Consider the following 26,531-nt stretch of genomic DNA (forward strand, 5'->3'; position numbering starts at 1 on the left):
CTGTGCACTGTGCATAAATAAGACAAACACTCTACTTGGCAGTTGCACTGAAAAGCTTTGTCTCATACTTGGTCGTGTTTCATGGAATGCCGGGGAGGAAAAGAACCAGAAGCAACATGAGAAATCATTTTTGTGTACATAAGCTGCATGTTTTTCCAAAAGGTACATTCATTTATCAGCTTTCCTGAATGCATAATTGACTCTATACTCTGGGTCCAAAACTATTTCGCAGAATAACCTAAACTACACCGAGGCCATACCTTAGGGCTCGACATATCTATTTCCAATATCGGCAGAATGTTTGAAAGAGAACTATCGATTGCAAAGTGATGGGAAACTATGGGACAAAGATACACTCGTTGAGCAATAAGCTGGAAGACTAGACCACTTCAATAATGTTTGAAGACACAGTTACTGTAGGAATGCAACAAGAAGACGCTAACAAATCATGTAAGCAAATACATCAGTGTATTTGTGGCTGGTGTGCACAGCAATTCCCCACCAAGGTCGCCATTCTACAATCCAACAAGTATGGATGAAGGGGAAAGCTCTTGTGTAGATGCTGAAGGCAAAATTTTCTACAGTGGAAGAGAAAGGGCTGCTTGCTCTCCCTTTATAAACAAAAATAATGCTTACTATCTGGAAGAGGAACTTCATCTTTCTAGCACTAGTTATTTAAATGCATCCAGAGTTTTATTAACAGAACCAACCACATTTCTTTTTAATAAAAACTTGCACAGTTCTTGGCTTTAAAGGGGTTAAAATGTACTTCTTAATAGCTCAAACTGCAAAAAGAGTACTTGGGAGTTAAGCTGGTAGCCCCACTTACTGGTAGCACTAAATAAATCTAAATGTAGGTGCTCCAGATCAATCTAAAACCCACATACTCCAGAAATCAATGCTGTATGTACAGTTGCAATATCCTCTGGATGTGATGATGACCCACCCACTGTAGATTATTTTTCAGCAGAATGGTGCACAATTTTCAGTATTGTTTTAGCAAAATGGTCTATTAGGGATTTTAGTTTTTATTTTAGAGACTGAAGGAAAACAAAGTTGGGTCTCTCCCCCCCCCCCCCGCCCCTGTTTCTTTGGTCTTCAAGATTCTGTTTACACAATGTGTAAATGACAATTTACAAAATAAGCATAAAAGTAAGGGGAAATGCAGTCTGACAAAAATGGACTAGGAAAAAAGCCCTTAGGAGGTCAAATATTGAATAAAGGGGTATCTGTAATTAAACATGAATTCACTGTGGTGATTTCTTATCATCTTAAAAATAAAGAGATCCATTCACTACATTGCACAGACTCGTTGACTCCTTTAAGGTTTACAGTGTATTTATCACTTCATGAAATTTTGACTCTGACAGGGGAGCAAAAAGTAATCAGGTGAACACTGTGCGCACACAGCACATTTAAAGCACAGACACAACCCTGGAGGACTCCTGGGAAGGGATGCTGCAAAAGGTAGGTCTGTGGCAGGTAAAGCTCAGTTTCCAGGATTCTGGGCTGTGCGTGCACACAGCACCAATTTCAGTGAGGGGAAAATCTAAGACACGAATGGTAAAGTTGTGCAGAAGGGTGGGAAACTTGGGGGTTGTGAGTCTTCAGAGACAAAATGCTCACCCAAAGGTCTCACACTATCTCCCACAAGGCCCAAACTGTCTCTCAGTGAGATTGAGTTTGTGCACTCAAAGGGAAGTTTCAAACATACAGGATCATCTCTTAGCCATTTAATATTTTCCGTACTACATGCTATCCAGAACAGGGCAATAATGATGTATTTGAACTGCTGCCATTCTCTCCCAGAATCCAAAATCTAATTGATCACTTGGCTGTTAGAATTAATGCCCTCACATATTGTATAAAATGATATCCCATGGAGATGCCCAGTTTCTTTTGACACCCAACTGAAATATCAAAAGAGAACATCCTTTTTTCCTAAAAGCTTTTAGTCATACCATAAACTATAAAAAGGACATGCCTCTCACAATGCCTTCCTACCCCAAGTCACAGACGGAGTCAGAGGGAACGTTCCGACATCACAACATGGTTTATTGTTATGTGAATGAGTCACAATGAGTGTTGGGCCTATACACTGCTCTTTCTTTTCCGCCAATCATAAACATTTACATCCATTTATTATTAACTGCAGTTTGCTACTTGAACTGAACCTGAGATGATAAACTGTGGTTTATTTTCACCACGGTTTGTTTGAAGCAAGCCAGCTTCAAAGCAACTATGAGTTTGATGCTGGCTTGTAGCACTAATCTCAACTAGGTTCATCAGCTTTGAATGAAATGACAGGCCTCTTTATTATGAATAATTATTATCCCAACTGAAGCAGTTCAGAGTCCCATTACGACCGTGGGTTTAAGTTGTACTTTCTGTGCTCAGATATCCTCTATACAGTCATACCTCGAGTTGCAAATGTGATCCATGCGGGGGGCATGTTCGCAACATGCAGCGCCGCACCTGCGCATGCGCGTGATGCGATTTGGCACTTCTGCACATGCGCAAACGCCGAAACCCGGAAGTAACCTGTTCTGGTACTTCTGGGTATGGCGTGGTCCATAACCCCAAAACGCGCAACCCACAGCATTTGCAACCCGAGGTATGACCGTAATCATAAACAAAAAAATTATGGGCTGAATTTAGGCAACCTATAAGTAGCACAACAGGGCTTTCACCCCTCTCCTACTAACCACATGCTCCCTGTGCCTCCCCAAATCTGTTCTGGGTCAAGAGAAGCCCCAAACACCACGTAGGGTGAGTAGAGGGGAGATCATTCCACTGAGGGGAGATCATTCCACATGCTATGTTGAATTCCACCAAGGTTCCTAGGTTCATTTCACATGCTATGTTGAATTCCACCTGGGTTCCTAGGTTCATTTCACATGTCCAACTTTAGTGTGCCAAAGGGAAAACCCAAGATGAGATTATGAAAATGAAAGGATGGGTTGTTCTACTCATCATGCTGACAGACACATGTATATTTATGATGGACGGGATGTTGGCTCATGCTGGGCACCCAAGCATTTTCAACATGGGTAATTCTTATATAATTATTGTGAAATTTTGACCTCTGAAGCTGTCATCTACTCACGGTGAAGTACTCTCTTTTTGGTAAGTAAAAACTCTCACTCTGATTCTTCAGATACTGCTTTTGCTCTTGACAGCACATTTGAGTCTTCATCCCACCAAACACAACACCTGCACATCTCCCAGTTGGTTCTGGATGAAGAAGAGCCATACCATTTACTAACTACAGGCATTGCTATGTACTTCCTCATACCATCACCGTCATGCCACATATAAATGAAGGATGCACAAACATCCCACTGCTCACCCTTGAAAGTGTTTGAGCCATTGTGAGCATTCACTGCAAATGCTCACAAAGGCTTAAGGGTAGACTCCCCGTCTCTGTTGCTGCCGCCATCTCTCCCTTCCCTACCTGCCTAGGGGAAGGTGACAAAGGCAGACACCTCCAGGCTCTAGTGAAGTGACTTTTCCTGTGTGGTGCTAGGACTCCAAGACCCATAATCCTTGTAGGGGAGATGATGCTCCATTCATAATTATAACAAAAAAGGTCCCAGATTGCTTCTTCTGGAACCTGCTATCAAATGTGCAAAGGATTCTGAGACCCAGGTCCCTGCAAAAAAGAAAGACCTTTCAATAGAGCTGGAATTGCCAACACCATCAACTCTTCCTGAGGGAGGTTTCTGGCAGATCAAGACCAGCACAGGCTGTGAGTTTTCAGGATAGTTAGCTAATTCTGAGAGTATGCAGACATTACCTCTCCAAGGAACATCAGGTTTTTGAAGGCGAAAGGAGGGATCTTGAACAAAAAGAATTATAATAACTACTACAATTTCCAGCACTCTTTGAAGAGAGTACTGACAGTTAAAGTGGTATAAAACTGATACAAGCATGTAGTTTGGTTATGTTTCCATGTACTCAATATGAAGTCCAGGGGTATCTCCAGCTTGCTCAAGGTTCAACAGCCTGAATCCACTGTATAAAATGACAAGCACCATGATTTCACTAGCAAAGCATAAAATCCTTGTTGCAAACTAACTACAAATGCCAATTTATTGACATGACTAATATTGCAACAGAGGTTTCCCCAAACTATTCCACTGTGACAGTTTAAAAATCCTTTGAATACTTTTCTTCATGCTTCATTTTAAAACATTTCGTGGCAAATAATTTTCCTAAAAGGTAATCTTTTTAAGAAACACAGTTTTTTGCTATTTTTTTTAAAGAAAAACAGAGCACTCTTTAAGGGAGGGGGCAGAGGAAATTGTTTTGTTGTCAAGAAAACACATCTAACATAAAATGGTGAGGATGCCAGGTGATGAGATTATTTGGCAGAATCTTAAAATGTTTGTCATTTCGGGGGGAAAGAAAGTATTTATGCTAAGGCACAGAAATAAACCTCCCAATGTTTCAGTCACTTTAGGTGATTAAAGCAAGCGTTTAGTTCAGGGTGTTTTGCTCTGCTCTTTAGATGTAGTTTACAATATTCTTACAATGCAATTTGTCTCCTCCCTTAAACAACCGACACACACACACACACACACTGCCAATTGCTTATGGGAAAGTGTATACCGTTCTTTACAACTTAGGGATCCTTCTTCTGCAGTCTTTGAACATATTTATCATCTTAATTGAAAACATCTTCAAATGCTCGGAAAACAGGTTAAAAATAATAAAAAAGGAGCTTTGGAAAAGAAATAGAAAGTTTATTTTCCCGAAAGAAACACTATCAGCATTAGAGCCTTCGAAATTTATGCACAATCATGCTTTCTTGATTTTTGACCCTCTCTGCTTATTGCATTATTCTAGCCATTTTGAACCATTTACAAAAGCCCATTTCCTACAAAGTGAGTTTGGATCTCCTCTCTCCCCTCCCCCCATCCTTTTATAAAGACATTGATGTGTTTTTTCTGACATGCCTCATGAGTTCCGTCAATCACAGGTCCTTCTTAATGGATACCACATGTCTGCCCAGAACGGTGTAATTACAATGCTAGGATTCTTGGCACTGCCAGGAAAGGGGGCACTGTCAACCCAATTAGAGTTTATTTATTTACATACCATTTCTGGATGAGAATTTCTGTCTTTTATGCTGATGCCGTGAAAATATCTCTCTCATCAAGTAGCTGTAATTTTGCCTGGAAAAGGTTGTTGTTGGGGTTTTAAAACTGTTTTGGAGCTCTTATATTTCTTGTTTTCAGTTAGTTTGCACATAAGGAAACTTTCCCATAAACAAAACATCTGGGAACAGCATCATGAAATGAATCGGTCCGACTTTCATTTGTGCTTTCAGATGAGGGAAGAGATCTGGGGTGGCTGATTCTCTGAACTCTATATAGTCATTATTTCCATCTCACTAGGGTGCCTCCCAAGCAGAGTTTGCCTTATTTTTAAAAAGCCAGTCAGATGGACTTGGTCTGCCTGCATTTGCTTATGCTAGAAATGTCCCACATGAATCTGTGTTATTATACCCACACTACTAGGCTTAAAGACAGTGATCTTAGAAGTCTACCCTTTAAATAAGAACCCACATGAAGCAAATGGGTCCTCCATGTTCCCCTGTATGAAATATATATATTTGAGAAAGAATTATTAGTTTGCTACATGAAACAAATCAGAATTATCCAGGAGTAAACTGAGCAAATAACTGTGAAGATTAATTTATTATCAGTCAATGGTTAATAGGATTAACAACTGGGGACTGTTAATAATGGGGTTGTTAATCCCATTAACAGTGAGACCGCAATCCTAACCCCACATACATGGGAGGAAGCATCACTGAATTCAATATTCAATTCAATAGTGCTTACTTGTGAATGGTTAGGATTGCATTCTAAGTCTGCAGCGGTACTTACTCTGCAGTAACTCTGTAAAGGATTACAGGATTCAGTTCAGTGCTGGGTTAAACCCTGTGGAGGCCCCTAGGCAGTCATAATCCCGGGGGGTGGGATTGTCACAAATAATCTCCATTACAATGTTGCAATTTTATTTCAAGATCAAATCAATATTATTTTGATCTGTTGTCACGGGGGCCCCAAAAGACGTGGGGCCCATAGGCCTGTGCGCCTACTCTGCCTATTTGGTTCACTGATTTGGTTCTAAACAAGATCTACCAGAGACCAGTCTAGTACATAGGCTGTTTATTATTGGGTCACTGTTGGGTTGGATTGTTTTAGCATCGTTTTCACGTCAAAATGCCTGAGACAGCATTTCACTCATATATACAAAGGCCAAGTATCATCTACATTGTGAGTAGGATCTTTTCGCAAACCTTGTATGGTGCCATCAGCAGGTTACTTCTGACAAGACAGCAGTTGTGGTCCGAGAGACTGTTTGCCGAATGCCTTTCAGAGAACCAAGAGATATGCCACAGAGAAAAACTGGTAGGTGTGTGTCTTGCATGTATCGGTGCAAGAAGAAGAAAGGCAGGAGGAAAAGACAAGGGAGACCTGCCTTCCACCTGCACTGAAACTCCCTTCACTCTCCACTGCAGTGCCCATTCTTTTAACAAACAATGCTTCTCACAGACACTGCTCTTCCCACAGACAAACTGCTGTCTTCTTGAGAGAGGGAAAAGTTACGGGGATACCTATAGCTTGGGCCAATGTTGTTTTTTCATATAAATGCTCCAATAAAAGACAGCTTTCTGGTTTAAATCATCCCCTCTGTGGCTAAAATATTAATTACAACACCCAGGATATTCTGGTTGTTGTTCATAGTGTCGATATTCCTCTTGTTACACGGTGTGAGGTGATGGAATGATGTGGCAGAATTCTGGACTCTTATCACTTCATACTGTAGGTTGGGAGGGTCATATTTTGGACTGCTTTCCCACATTTAAAAGCAGCCTGCAGTTAATAAGCGAACATCTTAACAAATGGACTAGGCATCCTCCTACTATTGGTTGGTACAGCTGCGTGGTCCTAAAAACATCCCTGCAATTAAATGTGGTTTCTACTTAGCTGCAATGTTTTGGATACCAAACTCTGAAGGCCTTTTTTTTTTTTTTTTTTTTGCCAGAAAACTGGTACAAATGCAAATAACAAGCAAACTACACACAAGGACTTAACAGAAGGAGGACTATGATGTCCAACCCTCTTAGCATTGGCATCAACATTCCCTCAGGACTGGGGTGAAAGAAAATACTTTTGTGCATTCCATGCTTTAACTTGCTTAGCGCTTTAAAAAAAATGAAAGCAAATGAGTGCTAAAAGTTCTGAAGCAACAAAGCATATTTCTAGATTTATTGCACAGTCTTCTTTGTAGTTCCATCCCAAAGCATTAAGCCTTTTGCCAGACCAAAAAAAAAAGGGCTATAAACAGCCATGCCCTAGCTGAAAAAAGCAATATGTCGTCAGTCTGACATATACCTCGCTTTTCCGCTCATTGTCAGTGCTGTGATTGATGGTGTTGTTCATTAATGTGGGACGATTGTCAGCTTTTCCTGGATAAATATAAAAAGAAACAAAGAAATCCCCACCCTTTTTGAGCCAGGGTGAAATATTTCCTATTTTCTTCTGCTGGATACGAGGCATGCACAATGGTACAGCCACTCCCCCACAAACACACTCACCCATTTTTACTGCAGAATCAAGAAACTGGATGGCAAAAAGAAAAAGAAAAACCCTATCCTTCTCTTTTATGACAGTTGTTGAAAAAAAAGAAAGTCATCGTTTGGGAATGCTTCCTCCCACCCGGTCACACACACCACCAGGATGTTAAACTAAGATAGGATAATGTATTCATTGCTCAAAGACATACACCAGAATGGACCAGAAACCAGAGACAAAGTCGCTCTGCATATGTTGCATGGGAATAACATACTCTCATGTTATTTTTGTGTACATGACAAATGCCAGAAGGTTAGTGGTCATGGTGCGCTTGTGCTACAATAGAGTCTTCTGGCGTAGTTACAGCAGCTCTGAAAAATATTAATGCAGTCATAGACACCTTTGGTCTTCAGTGTTTTCTTACACCCATTTTTTACACTACAGCACACCAGGACATCATCACAGTCCATCAGATTGCCAAAAACATGCCAGTGAAAGCCCCAGGCAAAGACTAATACTCTCAAGATCCTACCAATATTCAAGATGCACAAACGGGTCCAGCCCAGAACATTTTGCTGCCTGAGGCGGAGCAGCAAATAAGGTCCCTTACAAGTCAGGAGACAGAGAAACTAAAATCAGTCAAGTTGCTTCACCATCTGAAGGCAGTAGCCAATGGTGTTGCTCAGATGATTAAGAGTTCTGTAAGCAGAATGGGGACAGGAGTTTTTCATCAATTTCATCCCCCTGCAGCTCCAGTGCCCCTCCTAAATCTGCTTTGGAGAGTCCCCTAACCCTTTGGGGGATTTGGTGGAATCCCAGAGGAGAGGGTGACTCACCCAAAATTGCTTCCCTTTCCATTCTGCTGACAAAAGTCTTACCGTCACCTGAGTGAAACCACTGGATACAAACTAATGACCCAAGGCCCAAACAAGACTTAGTCCCACTGGGCTTTTTAGTACCTATTTTCACTTCTGGAACAAGTGAAGCAATGGCAAACAGTGCCTCTGAGCATATGCAATCACTGGAAAGACAAATACCAAACTGTGTTCCGGTAGTTCCTTGCAAAGACATCACCATGCACCTTGATGGAGGAAGCAGCTAAACATGCAAAAGGGTGCATGGATCAGGGTATGTTTAGACTTTGAGATCCCTGGCATCTCCACGTAGAGCTGGGAAAGTCCCCTGCCAATCAATGTGTACGGCACTGACCTAGATGGACCAATCTTCTGACTTGAAAATAAGCCAGCTTCTTAAGTTCCTATGTTTCTAATGGTGATCAGTATGCAAAAAATGACACTATGGGCAAGATGAAAGTCAGTGATAAGATTTCATTTAGGATCATGCTGTGTTTCCTTTACACTTAATTTAAACACACACAGTGTGTTCCAAAGAATGACAAGGAAAGGAACTGAAACCAGTACTTTTCCACCTCTGTATCTCTGCGGTTCCATTCTGGGTCTCTGAGAACCATCAGTACATTTTAACAGTAGCAATGGTACCCTTGTGTAGACAGGATGTGTTATTACAGCAAAGAAATAAAATTGACAGGATAAATTTAGTTGTTTTTCTTGACTTCTACTCTAGCTTAGAAGTGGAGGGTATGCACAGCCTTAAGTTCTTACTGGTTGCTGTTTCTTACTGGTTGCTATTTTCACTATTTGCTTGATTATTCCCTGCACTGGCACCCTTACCTTTCTGCTTGATGTAATCTTTATAATCAGGTCATTGCTTATATTGTTAGGGAAAGGGTCATTGCCCACCATATTTCCATTACATATTTCCATTGTCCACCATATTTCCATTACATTGCATCAGTGTGGATAGCATAAAAAAATACAAATATTACAGCATACTTACAGTCAGAAAAAAGAAACCTTTAAAGGGAGAGATCAAGGGTTACACTTCCCAAACTTTTTGGCATCAACAGGTTAATGACAATAATATTTTTCAGGAGGAATACGTCTCTTGAACTAAACGGTAAATTATTTTGAATACCTCTGTAAAGTACAGGAAATCGAGAACTGTAGGAAACCTGGCATAATGCCACCAATTGAAGATTCAATCTGACTGTAATAGAAGGTGATTATTGAGGACTAGCAGGCAAATGATGGATGGTTTCCTGTTGAAATGACAGCTCTGCTGCATATCAGCGGTCCTCCTACAGCACAAACACACAGATCAGTCTTTGCAGCTTCTTAATTCGTAACGTTGTGGGAAATGGATTTCAGACCTGTGACGAAGATTCCAGGCTGACAGGGGCATGTTTCAAGGATCCAGAAGAGGCTTCTAGGGGTAGGAAATCTAATGAAAGCCATGCTTGCTAAATTTTGCAGCCATTCCTTCCAAAGCAGCAATAACGAAAAATGATCCTGCAGTTGCAGGCTAGTCAAAGCTCTGGTTAACCGCTAGTGGCAGCTTTGTGCAGCCATTAGCATTGCAGGTGAAAAAGGGGAAAGTAAGGTAGTGTGTGGAAACATGCTCAACAACAGTTTTGAATAAGTTTCAGTTTTTTCCTGAATTTTCTTGCCAACATAAACTCATACTTGACTATGGAACCGCCCCCTTTTAAAAATGTTTATGGCTCATAACTGAGAAAATCTCAACAAAAGGAAATGAGGGTAATGTCAAATCCATTGCTTTTCAACTTGGTTACAAATTATCTGGGGTAAGCAGTGAGGTGTCCAGACCTGCTGATCACCCCAAAATTATTTAGGGAGGTTAACAACAAAAAGGACAGCAAAGTGCATGATTTGTGACCGGAGGTCCTTTAAAAGATACTGAGAAGACAATGTTTTATTTCCCAGAATGGTCATGCAAATCATAATTCTTATGAATACCAGGGTGGCTATTAAAAAAAAGGATGCTAAAGTGAGGCTAACAATACCTTGTGCTTCATTATGACCTGAAAGTTGGGTGAGGTTTTTAAAAATGCATTTCAGATAAATTACATGCGGTTTGGTAGCACCAACATTGCTTCCCCCCTAAAATAAATAAATGAAATGTTTTCCTACTTATATTGAAATACTGCCCCTCAATGAGGCCAAACTTAGATTCACAAAATGTTTAGGGGTATGCGTATCCCTGCACCACCCCCCCCAGAAAAAAGCACTGGGTAGCACATTCAAATATATATATTGTTAATTTTAAATGATTATGTGTTAATCAGTAACAATGGCAAATTCCTCCCCCTTTAAGATAGTCGCAAGAAGACTTTCCGAATGTTATAAAGTAGCAGGAATCAGCCATGTGCTTCAAAGAAGGAAAAGTGCCACACAACACAATCCAGGCCTGGTCCTCTGTGCTGCTACATCTTGTCTAGCGAGCCACTGGCTCCCCATGGCCTTTAATAATAAATTAGTATAGTTGCATGCTCTGGATTCTGTCAGGCCTAGGCTCTGACACAGAGCCAGAGTTCCTGCACAAAGGGAAGAAATAATCCACAAGAACAGTACATTTATCAGGCCAGTCTGCTTAAAACGTCCCCAGCTGATAACGCCAGCTTTCTCTCGAATTTAATAACAAAGCTTCCTTTTACACACGGCAGCATATTTTGCTGAGACAATGCACGTGCAAATACTCTGTATGTTCACATGTTATTAATAAGCAATATGACTGCTACTAAATAAGCGCTACTTAAATGTGTGGTGGTGGTGGTGATAGCAGCAGGCAGTGTTCCTCAATAGGACTGGCATTTCTCTAGCTAGAATCAATATTGTGAATGTGCTGCTCACGAGATCAGTCAAGTGTGCCTAACTTGGGCAGCTATCCACAAACTCAAATAAAGCTTGCAAATATACAAGTACATACAACCAAGCCAAATAAGAAAGCCATGAGCAATCAGATGAGGCGCCCCACCAAGGGATTTTGGAAATGGCTTCAGTGCATCGAGCGCACATTAGCAGAGTTACAAATGTCTCATACTCATAATCAGGTAGCTTTGTACCAACTAAAGCAGGCAAAAGTATAATATCCAAAGAAATTAAATAATATAGCTGTTAACCAGGCACAGCTGGAATGCATGTTGCTGGGTTCATTTGAGGATAATGGTAGAAATATGAACAAAGTCAATTGATTTTTGTCTCCCATGTGTTCTGAGTTGCAGGAGGGTACTTTTACAGGAAAGCAAAAGCTGTAACTTGAGTTATAACAAAGCAGCACCTTTGTTCAGTGTCTAGCTGCTGAGGTACAAAATGATTCGCTGAAAAAGTGGCAGCAAATGTTTATAGTAGAGCAGCGCATGCCATTATCAGTGTATGATGTCAATTTAAATTTTACTGGAACAGAAACCTTTTGACCCCTTCCAAACTGGTTCCATTACTTGGTTTATACGTGAAAGCTTAGAAGGGAATTAAATTAGGAGGAACATTGCAGGAGAAGTGTATTTGCATCTATGGCACTTAAGACTGGAGATTAGTTGACCTCTGGATAGGGGGATTAAAGTAGTTTCGCCATCGAGAAAAGACAATCTGTGTTCTTAAGGCAATCAAATTGGGAGGGTAAGAACCTCTGAAAGATGAATTGAAAGCAGAAAGGGTCCATAAGAAAGAATCCATGTTCATTTGCATGGCTTACATATCACACATGAATTATGCTTCAACCTCAGCTGCATTAGGAATATTTTACAGCATTTGAATCATTTCAACCCTTTAAGCACCAATATGTAAATTTGAAATCTGTGTCCATTTTTACAATCTAATTTTACAATAGATTAACCTCCAAAGGGGTATCAGTAGATAGTGAAGATGCTTGCTATATACAGTGAGCATGATTGCCACAGCAGAATACACTCAAAGAAGTCTCATCTCTCCCAAGATAAATGTCAAGTACAATAATCACCAAATCATGGTCTAGTAAAAGTGGCTACCCTGATATAACCCATATCTAAATAACAACTATAGCCCATATGAGAAGATCTTTTAATGGTCTACATAAATGAGGCTTATAATAGGGAAATCTTCTTTTCAATTTCTATATAAAGCAGTATATATTGTGCAAGCAGAACCACTGCACTGGTTCCTTGCCTAGTCAGAACAATTACTGAACTGTATTGAATTTTATTAGCAATGGAACAACCCAGAAGGAATTTCCCCACATGACAAGTTTCTGTTAGCCAAATTGTCTATGCAATTCTTTTGAAGATGGCCCTGCAATATTTTGCATGCACAGCATATTCTCTTGTTATTTATTTACTTGAACGATTGATTGATTGATTGACTGACTGACTGACTGACTGACTAATATACCGCCTTTCAACACAAGAACTCAGGGTGGTTCACAAGATAAAAATGCAAAGTAAAACAGTGGTGGCAGTGCAGAATTGGCCTCTGCAATAAAATTTCCTCCTGTGAATATATATTAACAAATTAGAATGCCCCACCCCTAAATATATATACTGTAGTAGACTATGGTTTGCCACTTATAAATGGCTATGAGTTTTGTGGAAGACATGGGCTGACATCCAGTTCCCACAAGACATTTTGGCCTGTTTCCTTAATTTCAATAAGCATATGCATTACCTGACACCCCTGAGTAGCAGTATTTATGACTGAAACATGTATTTGGTCCTTTTGCCCCCAGTGCTTCTGAACTGCCCCCCCAGACCCCATATTAGGGGACCTGCAGTAGCTTTTTACTGTTGGCTTATGAATGCAGCTAAATTTGATTTAACACCCATGTGCAGAATGGGAACTGGGACCTAAAGAATCAAGTCTTTCTAAATAAGTGGAAAGCTGCACTCTTTTTCTGCTATAACCTCAACTAGATTTGAGATGGCACCTCATATAGCAAAATGATTGTATAGGACATACTTGTCTCCTCATGGGTATTTAAGGAAAATATGCTTTCCTCCTCCAACTGCTGACAATCCAATAACGCATAAGGCTTCTACACGATAGCCTGCTGTTCTGTTGTCTTTCAGTTCCGGGCAGAGGCCACAGTTCACATCAACTTGGTCCTGGAGACAGAACTAAAGTTCACAGACCAAGTAGCATCGATGGGGTGTTTCCCTATTGTGTGGGCACTTATTCCAGGAGAGCGGAAATGGGATTAGTCATGCCCTTCTTGTCCCCATACATATCATTTTAAAACACTGGGGAAGTGAACACAGTCCAGCAGTGGGCAGAAGGAATATCCTTGCTCACCATACATGGACTAGTTGTGTTATATATTATTGATTACAAAAATTACAGTGTTTTATGGCAAGCTGATGCTGAGCTCTGTCCCTAGCTAAGTGTAAAGGTGTTTTATATCCCCGCTGCAAACTGAAAAAGAGCAAAAGGAGCTGACCCACTCCTCTCTTCCCCTCCCCCTGCCCTACGCATCAGGCCTTTTTCCATGGATGGTTCCATTCCGGTTTTATTTCAGTTTGACCTTATGTTGTTATCATTGTGTTTCTCGTACAGACACAAACCAACCCTGCCAATCAATACATTAAAAGTAATAATGATGAATGACTGAGAATTAAGCCCTCTTCAAACATTATATTGCTATTTAGTTTTGTTCTATTATCTATTATCGATCTCATGTACGGTGTGTATATGAGAATGAAATGTTCTTGTTTTAAATTGTTATATACCACTTCAATAAATTTTGTGAAATGCGGCATAGAAATGTTTTCTGAAATAAATAAAACAAATTAGGTAAGCAAGCATATGAGGAGGCCCATGTCAGAAGATCACAGCCCAGCTCTTGGAAGGAGATCAGGAAGGCGATGGGAGAGGGAGGCAAAGCGATCATGCTTGTCCGCAAGGACTGCTGCTCACGTTTGCTTAACGCAGCAGTTTAACGCCTGAAGAGGGCTAAAACCTCTCAGTCCCATTTTTTTGCAATTGTTTGTTAGTTTATTATTTTGATTAATACATTTTTATCCTCCTCCTTGTCAGGGCAGCAAGCAATCAAAGAGCAAAGTGATACAACTTTTTTAAATATTCAAAACTCCTCACAGCTAATTAATTTCAAGGTTGCCAGCAGCAGCATACTTCAGCTGTCAAATCTCTGAATGAACAAGATTGTTTTTAACTTCCACCTGAATGATAATAATGGGGGAGACAGAGGAACCTCACCCGGGACGGCATTCCATAAAGGGGGAAACTCTATAGAGAAGTTTCTGTCACAGGTGAGTGTCATCTGGGCAGCAACCAGAGACAGTATCTCAACTAGGTCCCTCCTCGTCTCGCTTCTTTGAAGGCTCTTTAAATTTAAATGGCAGCTGCCCTTCAAACAAAGGACAGCTTTACATAGACAACTGTGCTCTGTAAAGTAGGACAAATGACCATTCCATGACTCCACCACCCCAGCCACACTCGTATCACTGCACTATTCCCACACTGGCAAATTATATTTCACTCCCAAAACACATGGAACACCAAAAGGCTTGTGATAGAGTATAGCTGGGGAGAAAGACACCATGACAAATATATCCTGAGAATTATTTCCCAGCACAGAACTATTTTTAGGAACCTGTGGTTGTGGTTACGCAATTCTGAGGGAAGGGTATTTATATTCTAAATAGGCATTTTAGGCCATCTTACAAAACACACTGTTATGCTTTCACAAATTCTCCCTAGATGCTGATGAAAGTAACTTTTTAGGCACACAGGTTGACTCTGTATGCCTAAAAATCAGTCCATGGTACTTCAAGACTGGCAAGGAATGAACCGGCATCACCCCTAGGAAATGAAAGGTTGAGAGAGCATCTGTTAAGTGTATTTTTGCTCTTGAATTGCCCAATGGTTACTGCTCTGGCACCTGAGGGAGCAGGCAAGCCAAGAAGCATTTAGAGCATTAAATGAAACATGTATACTATAAAGAGAGACATAACACTCCAACAAAAAGAGTTGGGGGATTTTTTCTTAAAATAATACTACATCATTTAAAACGAGTAGGGGAAATGATGATCCGTTGCTTATTAGCCTTCGCCCTGCCATGTGACCACAACTGAGGGCATAAACCTTGACTCAGATAACCTCGATGTATTCACTTCGACAGATTTTGTCAGCCTTTTCACTAAAGTCATTCAGGTGGACCCCCTCACACATTTAAATCACAAATAAGGGGGATCCAGTCCCTATCAGTGAAACTCACCAACCGCCTCAATACACCCACTGGGCCACACCTTCAGTGACCTTCTCACGGTTACTGATAGTAAGAAGTGACTGCATTAAATACCAATATAACTACATAGTGATATACGTGACCCAACATTCCGCTTTGCTTGGAAAAACATCAGTATGTGTCTTGTGCTCCTTCTTCTGGTCACTGAACATACAGAATTTCAGAGCTTGTACATGCACATAGCCAGGATTTTTGTTGGGGGGCAGGCTTTTGTTGGCGGGGGCAGAACCCCAGTTAGTTAAGTATTTTTATTTATTTAGGGGGGCAACTGCCACCCCTGCTATGCCCATGGGCTTGTAAGTGGCAACACTGGGCAACACAGCCCCAAAGCTCCCTAACTTTTTTTTTTAAAAAAAAGCATAAGGACGTTCATCAGATCCTCTCTCTTGAAACCAATTATTATGGGTAAAAATCAGTTTTGAAGCCAGTCCTCATTGTGCTTCAATAGTCTAAACCGAAATGGTTAAACTGAGAAAAATACCAAAGCATATTTTTTAAAATAAATCTACCAATTGATTCACAAATGTGAAGGTTACAATCATGTTGTGCTTTCTTTCTTATTATCTAACAGCGGGCAAAAATTACCAAATTATACCATCTTAGATCTTCAGTGAGAAGTTTCACTTTCGCCCCGGAGATAAAGTTAGAAATACACACAGAGAGATTTTCCATCTTTGAAAAGGCAATATTAATGACAATAAGGCTATCAAGGGCTAAACAGTGGGTTGCAGGTTCTACCGCTCACCTGCCACATCACTCACATCACTGCTGCTTACCAGAAGAGAGAGGGGGAAGGGAGAGGCAGAGAGGATGGCTGGCATGGTGCAAATGCCCCAGCAGAAGTACAGGATTGGCTCAGCCAATGCGTTTGCACAGCACCAACTTTTCTGCTGCCTCCCCTCTCCTCCTCTACCTCTCAATAAGCAACAGTGATATGACAAGCAATGGCCAGGTGAGTGGTGCCACCCATCATGCCATCCACTACTGAATGGCTTCTAGGAATGATGGCTATATAATACCACCCCCATGACCAGAGGTAAACTATTAGTTCCTGGGAAATGACTGTGGGAGAGAGCTATTGCTGTCATGTTCTGGTTGTGGGCTTCCCATAGACAACTTGTCTATGGCCACTGTGGAAAGCAAGATACAGTACTAGATAAGCCTCTGGTCTGATCCAGCAGGGGCCTTCTTATGTTCACAAGTGGGGACCCACAGTGTAGGCCCAGGATAGCCAAAGGACCACCTTTTCCCATATGAACCTGGCCACTTATTAAAACGATTGTCAGAAATCTCTATTATGTTCCAACTCTCCCTGAGGTTTATTCGATTGGAACCAGGGAAAGAGTCTCCTCAGGAGTTACACTTATAATTTCGAGATACATCCTGAATAGAATTCGCTTTGTTCATTAGTTGGTAAAGACCTCTTTTCTTTTTAAGAAGATCCTTTGGCCTGTAACACCTTGCTCTGTCCCCCGCCCCCCAAAGCTAGTAATCTTTATTGAAATTGTTTGATGCTGCGGTTATTATGGGCTAATTGATCTTGATATTATTAGTTATGTGCTGCTATTTTTATGGAAACAGTTTGTCTTGCTGTTTCATGCCATCCATTTATAAAAATCTTTTTTGTTCTTTTATTATTGATGTCCTCAGTTGCACTGGACCACCTTTTTAAAGAAGTCATGAGATAAAGCACATTCTTGGTGAATGGATAGGCTCTCATATTATCCGGCAGTTACCATCACTGGAGAAACGCTATCAGAATTGCATGACCAGCATAATTCCAGAAACAGCAAGTGTAAGCCTACTTTCTCTACCTGCCAGATGGTCTCCCTTTCTCCAGCAAGCATTCTGAATGCTAGAAGATTTTTGGTGACTGAAGCTAGCACACATGCACCAGTAATAGGGTGATTTAGAATGTAGTTTGTTGGGTATTTTTTAAAGTGTATTTGTGTGTGTGTGTGTGTGTGTGTGTGTGTGTGTGTGTTTGCAATGCTAGGGAGCCACACTGTTGACTCCTAATTAGCCTTCTTGGTTCTCTGCATGGATGGCTGAGTTCTCTAATATGATGGAGACAACTGCAAATATTATACACTGGAAAAAGAAGTTAACCCTGTTTCAATCAGGAGAGAGGGGTATTGTGAAATTACCCAGTAAGGGAACAATACAGTAGTTGCATTTCTGTTAATAAACATGCTACTCCATCCACTGACCTCACGTGATCTTTCCCTGGTGATACCTAAGCACATTGTGATATGTCCTGACTGCCAAGAACATTTCCCCCTTTAGTATTTAGTTGTGAGCATCCACCAAGTCTTAGGGTTACAGACTCATTGAAAATAATTGACCTAAGTTCCTGGCTGTCATTAATTTCAATGAGTCTACTCTGAGTAAAAGCTGACTTACAAGCCTTTGCACTGTGTTGTATTCCACCCTAAGGATATGCGTATGTGTAACATGACCCACTTGAGCTACGGGACCTTCTCTTTCCTTGTCTGCTAAATCTGTTCTCGGTGTTCTCCCAACCCTCCAGTGCAGATTAAGGGGCTACAAGGCGCTGGAGAGGAGTGAAAGGCCTGTTGCACTAGTGGACCTCAATCCTCACTTAATTGAGTCCTACCCTGAGTTTGTGTGAAATATGGCTGCTCAGTGGCATACAAAATAAACTGTATAATTTTACAGATAAACTGATAACAAATCTTTATACAGTGTATCAATAGAATAACTCTGGATGCCGATATTGATCTCTCCTTATATGCATATACTAAACACTTCTCTCAATATAGCAGGCTGTACTAGCTGTGTTATTTACTAGATTGAGTTTGTAGTAGGTGGGCACTAAACACCTCATTAGAACTACTAATAAGAGAATGTCAGCTGAAGATGATCATGTTGGGAGAACAGACCACTGCAGTTGTGTACAACAGATCACCAAAGGTTCAAAACGATCAAACTGCAAGTAGCTAACAATGACACAAGAACTATAAGAACACTTGGCCTGCTGAGTTTGGTAACAACTTCTGTTACAACAGCAGCAGGAGGAGAAGCATCTTTCTAACAGCTTATCGGACTTTTCGTTGATATCCTATTGGCCCTGGTGGTACCTTTTCTGATCTGCCATATATATTTTTGCTGACCTTCTTCTATCATTGTGCTTTTGTATAGTCCCCAAGTATTCTGGAGAGATTTTTGCCCTCTTGACTTTCAACTTCCTTTTTACCATTCCCCTCATTTTTTTAAGTTTCTTGTTTTGAGGTCAAATGTGACTCTGTTTGACTTGCTTGGCAACTGTCCAGTTACATATGTGTTGAGCTTGGCAGCACTGTGGCAGCTATTCCCAATCGGTTCAACAACACTTACATCTCGCACCAGGTCTTAAGATCACCCAAGATTAAAGTCCAGAAAACAACATGTCTTGTTGTTTTCATGACTAACTGTTCTAGGGCCATCTTTAACAGTTTCTTTTTTAAAAAAATACCCCCTTTCTTCTGTCTGAAACACACATGGACCCAGGTTGCATACAGATTATAGATTTAAGGCCAATTTCCCCTCACTAAAGAATTATGGGAACTGTAGTTAGGGTGCTGCGGATTGTAGCTCTGTGAGGAGCAAATGACAATTTCTTTGGGGAGAGCCATGCTTTAAACGTATGGTGTGTACATAGTCACAATCTATGTGAGAGTACCTGTAGCTACCCGTTATTACAATATTTCCCACTTTAGATGCTACCTTTATTTCATTCTCCACACCTAAGCATTCTGGTTAGGCTGGTGAGTTCTCTCACCCATAGCAATGTTGTGGATGAGTCTGTTCCACCTTGTCGAACTATATGTCCGTTTTTGCATTTGAACTGGACTGTGACTGAGAGAGCATAGCCTAATGCCTCCTAGCAGATGAAAGATTTAAAATGGGGATTTCCTGATTCATAACTCTGTCTCTTGGTGATGGTATACTTGCTACCAGCACTCGCATACTGTAAAAGGAAATGGTTTCTCTGTGTACAGTAGTAGGATAATTCAGTCATGTGAGCTCCAGACACAGACTCAGTGAGAACAGTTGGTTGAGTCATAGAATCAACCAACTGCTGATCTTGTAGGCCATACATTCAAATCACATTTCAATTACAGCCACCCAAAGAATCCTGGTAACTGTAGCTTGTTAAAGATGCTGGGAATTGTAGCTTCCAGAATTCTTTGCAGAATTCTGTGCATCAAACGTGCTTTAAATGCCACATGCAGTGAATTATTTTGTCTGAATGTCTGCATGAAAGTTTACTAATAAATAAATAAACAATCAGTAAGCTACTTGTTTGTATTTCCTCAGCTTGAGTTGGACCAATGTGTTTAGTTTTAGTTAAATGCAAGTGTCATTTGGTTTGGCATTTGTCAATAAATTATGTGGTTTGTTGTTGTTGTTTTTCAAATGTTCATGCAGAGCCAAGCAGACAACAAAGATTTATCACATATGTAAAATAAAAGAATCTTGGTGTACATAGATGGTAAACTTCCCACAGGATAAATACTCAGTACCTGAATTTAAGCCCCTGTCTATTATTTCAGTGAACATCTGTTAGAACAAAACTTCAGATAAAGATTTACATAAACAAAACATTCATTTGGACAAAGAGATTATTTTGTTTAGAATGCAGTGCAGCCCTCAAAGAACTTCATCTTTCTTCTTCCTGTTGTCTACTCATAGGTTTAAAAGAGGGAGAAGCAGGGGGAAGGAGGAATCGCCATTCAGTAGTGGCAAAACTTTAGAAAAAAATAAATTAATTGTTTGCTGAACCATTTAGTAGTTGGGAGTGGATTGCTGCACTACATTTGAGATGCTGTTATCAGTTTTATGACACACTGTTAAAAACAAAATACAGGATTTCTTTAAAGGAGTTATCTTTAAGGAAAAAGGAAAAGCTAGAGGTCCTTGATAGTTAAGACATTGTGTGCAGTAATGAAAATAATATGATAACCTTATGTCATCTGGCTCTCTAATTGAAGAAAGATGCTAAAAAAACAACGGTAGGAATAAGGTGAAAAGCATTTAAGGTCTTTCATTTTCCTTAATAGGGAAATATTTCATCCCTTGCTTTGGGGTAGAGATAATTTTTTAAAAATAAAATCAAGATTTAATATACATATAAATCTGTCAAACAGCAATAATAAGCCAGCAGGATTCAATTGGCTTGCTTTTCAAAAGGTCTTAAGGAATATTTGAAATGTATATATGGTTGGCTGCATCCAAGTGAACTTTCTCAGCACATAACTTTTGCCTAAGACAGAATGCTGCTTTATGAAGGCAAAGCTTAAATATTAATGTGTGTTTTGTTAAGGAAGTGGAAGGCAAATCAACTTCCTGGTACCCAGAGTATCTGATTTCTAAAATGGTCAGACACTGATTGTCACAGCTTCACCAGATGTGGGAGTGAAGCTCTTGAACGGATGCCCACGTTGGAGGCCGACCGCTGTGACAGCCGCAGAGCTTGCTGGGCTGCATCCTCTGATAGTATATTTTTGTTAGCTAGCTGCCCGGAAGCCCTCAACTGCTTGATTTGTTTTGTGATCCTGCAAGGACCTTCCTGGGCCTGATGACAGCACAGAATGCAAGAGCTTATTTGCTTTGGGGAGCCTGAGAGAAGCAAATTCTTTCTTATTGCATGCACTCCTTTGTCAGAGCAGCATAAAGTAAGCACAAAGCCTATTTTAAGTAACATTGGATATTGCTTCACATACAGGGGAGGGAATGCCTTTTGCTACTAATCCTCTCTGGTGTTTTCTTTTTTTATTCTATTGCTGTGCTTGCTTACTGACATTTTTAATACAAGACAACACTGGAGCATTTCCTCACATTCAGAGCAAATGCCACAACATTTTCTTTGTAAAGAAATATCTGACCTTGCAGAGGAAGACCAGAGTCATTGTCTTATTTACACAATGTAGACCTTAAGACATTTTGCACCTGATCTGGTAGCCTTTTCCCTGACTAATCTCATACGATCCGTGCTTATTAAAACCTGGCTGCTCTTCCTTGCCCAATCTTGATTCTCACATTCACACTACATTCCCCCCTGCTTTTAAGCTTAGCTGCTTCTCTTTGCTCTATAGGAGATTCTAGGTTTGCCAACTCACGAAACAAAACAAAAAAATTCTGGCAGCTGGATAGGGTCCAGAGATGTCCGCATCTTGTGTGTTGCAAGATTCAATCTGGAAACTTGACACCATAGTCCAAGTAAGTAAAGAGACGGTATTGTGTTTTTGTACCCAACTAAGTCATATTCAGAGTAGGCTAATTGTAATGAATGGACTTACTATGGCATAATTTGGTACAACAAGTTTATTTCAATCAGGGGAATCTAGGTTGAAATCCTTCCTCTGCCAGAGACTCACTGTGTAGCCTTGGGTAAATCAATTTGTCTTGTCTTCAGTTTCCATGTATAAATTCTTGCCCACAATTTTCATCTACAAAGTGGGAATAAGGGTGGTGGTGGTGTTTTTGTAAAGACTTGAATAAGAATCTCAAAGAACTTTAGGTAACATTCCATTCTAGTGCCTCGCCTGCACAGCCGACTTCTGCTTATCCAAATGGGCTTCCCCTTCATGTCCTCTTCCAGCAGCCTTCCATGCATATCCAAAATCTGCCCCAGAGGATTGGGGTACCCTCCAGAGCAGATCTGGGGCATAAGGAACTGCAGGGGGGAAGAGAAAAAGGAGGAATCCTGTCATATTTGCTAGCATGATACTGGAACTTACCCGTTGCCAGTGTGCTACACTACCAGCAGCACTGCAAACAAAAACAGGAGATGAAAATGCCCCTAACCAGCACATCTATTGTGGTTTGGTAAACATGCTACCTTTTAAAAGATGCTTAATTAACTGTCCTTCCAAAGTCCCCCAGCTGCCAGTTCTGAAGTACATGTTGTAACTTTATGCTCAGACATGTACAGCAATGTTCCCAAAACTTGTCCAAAACAAACAGCTGCCAACACTAAGTTTGTGTCGTGTGTGTTTTTGTTGTTTATTCACTGCTGCTACTATGAACTTACTTAGCACCAGAAGCATAACGGTCACTGTAAAAACACAAAGAAGCTATTGCCACAGAGATTATGAAGATGCTTCATGTTGTTCACCATCTTGGACATTGGCAAGGAAGGGCAGGAGAGATTGGAATAGAATAGAGGACTGTTCAGAGGATGTTCGGATGACAAAACAGCTGGAGAGGTCAGAGATGAAGAGGAGTGAGGAAAACAGGTAAAAGCATTTTTAAAAAACTAAAAACAAATCTGTGTCTTTTATTTCACCATATTAAGAAACACAGAATTTATGGAACCATTATTCTTATCATTAAAAACAAAAATACTCAGGGCTTTAGTTGATGCTTTTAAACCACCCAAACAGCACCATGCAGAAATCTATATTTGCGTGTACTGCTATACTACAAATCTTTGTAGCTGGTATGACTAGTTCTTATTCTAATAATACTTTTCCCCTTATGACATGGGGTTGGGACTTCTTCTGTATCTGCCAAGATCTTTGGGAAAATTGTATCTGGTGGCTTTGATTGTTATAAATAGAAAAGAATAAACATAGTGGAAGGAGGAGCATTTATATCTATGACATTTATGCATGACAGAATTGAAAACAAAAATAATCATTGAGGGACTTGGTCACACAGTTTGCTGAGTGGTCCAGTCTTAAAAGTAAGTACACACAAAGCTTCAAGTATTGTGGGTCCAAAAATTACTTTGAATTCAGAACGGAACTAATTAAAAAGCAAGAAGACAGAAATATCAAAAGCTTAAAATATAATGGCAAATGAACTCAACTTTCAAAAGCTTTGTTAGAAGCATCACAGAATTCCACATTTTGTGACCAGAGTACTCTAGATTTTGAATTCTGTGGCTGCAGCAAACATATGAAAGATGTATGTTTAATTTTTAATACTGCTGTTTTAAAAGTTTTAAAGTTTAAAGTTACTATTACAATTTTACATGTGTGTGTGTGTGTGTGTAGAGAGAAAGGGGGGAGTGGGAGAGGGAGAGGGAGGGAGGGAGAGAGGGAGGGAAACATGGGAGACTAAATTGAAGTCTGGGAAAGCAACTGGAGCATCTGCTGAGGTAGCTGTCAAAAACCTGCTGAAGACAATCCAAGCTCAAGAATTTTTACTTGCTGATGGCAGGTGTGGCAAGCCAGGTCAGCAGAATCACCCCATGAACTGAGTGAATCCCAGAATCCCATGATGAGGAACACTCTAAGTTGCATGAGAAGCCAGGAGGCACGAGAACCACAAACTTGTGCATGCTTACAGCCTGACTAGCTCCCTATGCGAACTGAGAATATGTTCCTGAATCCTCTAGATTAACACAGTGCTTTTTTCACCCATGCAAGCTGATTCCAAGATATACATACAAACTGGGATTGCATCTACCTTGGGGACATATGGTATAATACAGGAAAATCCCAGTCAACTGTTACATAAAATTTGTTGAATAAATACTAGCTCAGCCTATGTTGTGTGCAGCCTCATTCCACCCAGCACATCAGCTGTTCAGGACAGGATGGGTGTTCTCCATAGTGCAGTGATCTTTTGGAAATTCGGACTCAAATGGAGACACATAAGGATTGTGGAAAGTGAACATGTGCATTTGATCCCTCTAAGGGAAATCCATGTGGAGACTGTCAAGTCTCTTCCCCTCTCTGACGGAACCAATCCCCCCCAAAAAAGTAGTGCAAAGGGCTTCCCAGAAGTGATGCCCAAGATCATTGACAAATAATTCAACAGGATCCCAGTATTTCCATAGTCCAAGACAGGAACCATTTCCCCTGTAAATGATTACAAAGTTGAGCTTTATTTCATTGACAGTGGCACAAATGAGAGGGGAATCAGATGCACATGTTCTCCATTTGCATAAGGACTTGGGATGGAATTGCAATTCTTTCAATTAAATTGGTTCATTTAAAATCAATAGAAATATATACAATCCTTCCAAAGAAAAGCATTTTACCCTCCTGTCTCCAAAACTGTTAAGGTTCCATTCTTTCTATAAAATTAAAAGTATATCTGTACATACTTCCTTCAAACATTTTAAAAAGCAAACCAGGTTTGTCATGTGACCATAAATGTTGCACTTATTTGTGTTATGCAGCTAATTAATATCTCAGGCTTCCTGTGTATATCTGCATATCAGTACTGTAAATATAAATGGAAAAATAAGTAATAATTTATGAAAACTGATTTGCATTTCCAAATATAAAATGTGCAAAATCCGACTAATTAGCAAGAGTGAAGGCCAAGGTGTTTCTATAGCAACTATAAAAATGATAGAGGAAAAAATGTTTTTATATCAGGCTCATTAATATTTGCATTTCTCCTTGGTTCTGCAGAGGTTTCCAAAGTCAGTATTTTAAAGATGGCAAAAAATATTTTTGCACTGCAATGAAACTGTCAAAGAGATACATCACAGAATCCCATTTAATGGCACAGGCAGACTGTGGAGAAATATTGCCTGAGTTCCTTTCAACTATTGGACAGAGAGTGTAAAATGAAAATAAAAAAGCAGAGTCCACTCCTCCAGAAAAATATAGTCGCAAATGCGTGAAAACCAAGAACGAAAGAAAACGAAGGTAGTGTTTCATTTGTCCATCCTGAATTCCTATTGGCTCTGAATGTGTCTGACCTGCTACACTTACTGGGATAAAGGTAAAGGTAAAGGTAAAGGTACCCCTGCCCGTACGGGCCAGTCTTGACAGACTCTGGGGTTGTGCGCCCATCTCACTTAAGAGGCCAGGGGCCAGCGCTGTCCGGAGACACTTCCGGGTCACGTGGCCAGCGTGACATCGCTGCTCTGGCCAGAGCCAGAGCCAGAGCCGCACACGGAAACGCCGTTTACCTTCCCGCTGGTAAGCGGTCCCTATTTATCTACTTGCACCCGGAGGTGCTTTCGAACTGCTAGGTTGGCAGGCGCTGGGACCGAGCAGCGGGAGCGCACCCCGCCGCAGGGATTCGAACCGCCGACCTTTCGATCGGCAAGCCCTAGGCGCTGAGGCTTTAACCCACAGCGCCACCTGCGTCCCCTTACTGGGATAGAGATGGACAAATATCAGCATTGCTTCTGGCATCTCCCTCTCTTAGATATATGTCAATGACATTGCTTAGTTCAGCACCAGCCCTTTTATAACTCCAACAAGTTTCCCCTCTATTTCAGTGCACTGGTGTCTGTTCCTAGGAGGACCTATAACTCAGACCGACCAACCCGCTCTACACACTGCATGACCTTTACAAACAACTGAATGGGCACTGAGCGTGATACAGGGGACAAATGTGCATGGAATGTGCCAATAATTATGATGAGATTAAATTAAAATGGTAACTGCAAGAAATGTTTCTAGGATGCCCTGCTTCTTTCTGCAATGCAATGTTTAACACTGCAAAATGTTGCAGTGTGAAGTACTGTTCAAGTCAATCAACATTGCCCTTTTCGATGATACTCCATTTAGATCCACACACACACACACACACACACACACACCCCAAGATGCACAAAGATTATTTGGGGCCAGTAAAGAACAAAAAAGTAAAAATAGTGTGCAGAGAGTTTCAGCAAACTAAAATTCAGAGACTGATATTCATCTTTAGCTTGTACAACTATATTGACTGAACTACATTGATTTTTGCTGGAATAAAGGTAAAGGACTACTAATGATACAAGACTTTTATAGAAATGTGAACCTCGTACAGGGGCTCTTTTTGCCATTTTCAAAGGCAGAAAGTCAAGATTGCCTCCTTCTCATCCTCCAATAAAGCCCGATCCAACATCCCAGGGACCTAACACCCCAGGAT

At 40.6% G+C, this 26,531-nt stretch overlaps 1 protein-coding gene and 1 long non-coding RNA gene across 9 annotated transcripts in view; one reads left to right on the top strand and one right to left on the bottom strand.

Moving 5' to 3' along the window:
- Positions 1 to 26,531, bottom strand: part of EBF1 (EBF transcription factor 1) — a 386,228-nt gene that overhangs the window by 267,780 nt on the left and 91,917 nt on the right. The window lies entirely within an intron of this gene.
- On the top strand, positions 22,843 to 25,998 carry LOC307211615. Its single transcript, XR_013836537.1, has 3 exons — positions 22,843 to 22,942; positions 25,076 to 25,391; positions 25,781 to 25,998. It is a non-coding gene; the product is annotated as an uncharacterized lncRNA (long non-coding RNA).

The sequence above is a fragment of the Podarcis cretensis genome (genome assembly GCF_951804945.1).
Source record: "Podarcis cretensis genome assembly, chromosome: 2".
Lineage (NCBI taxonomy): Eukaryota > Metazoa > Chordata > Lepidosauria > Squamata > Lacertidae > Podarcis > Podarcis cretensis.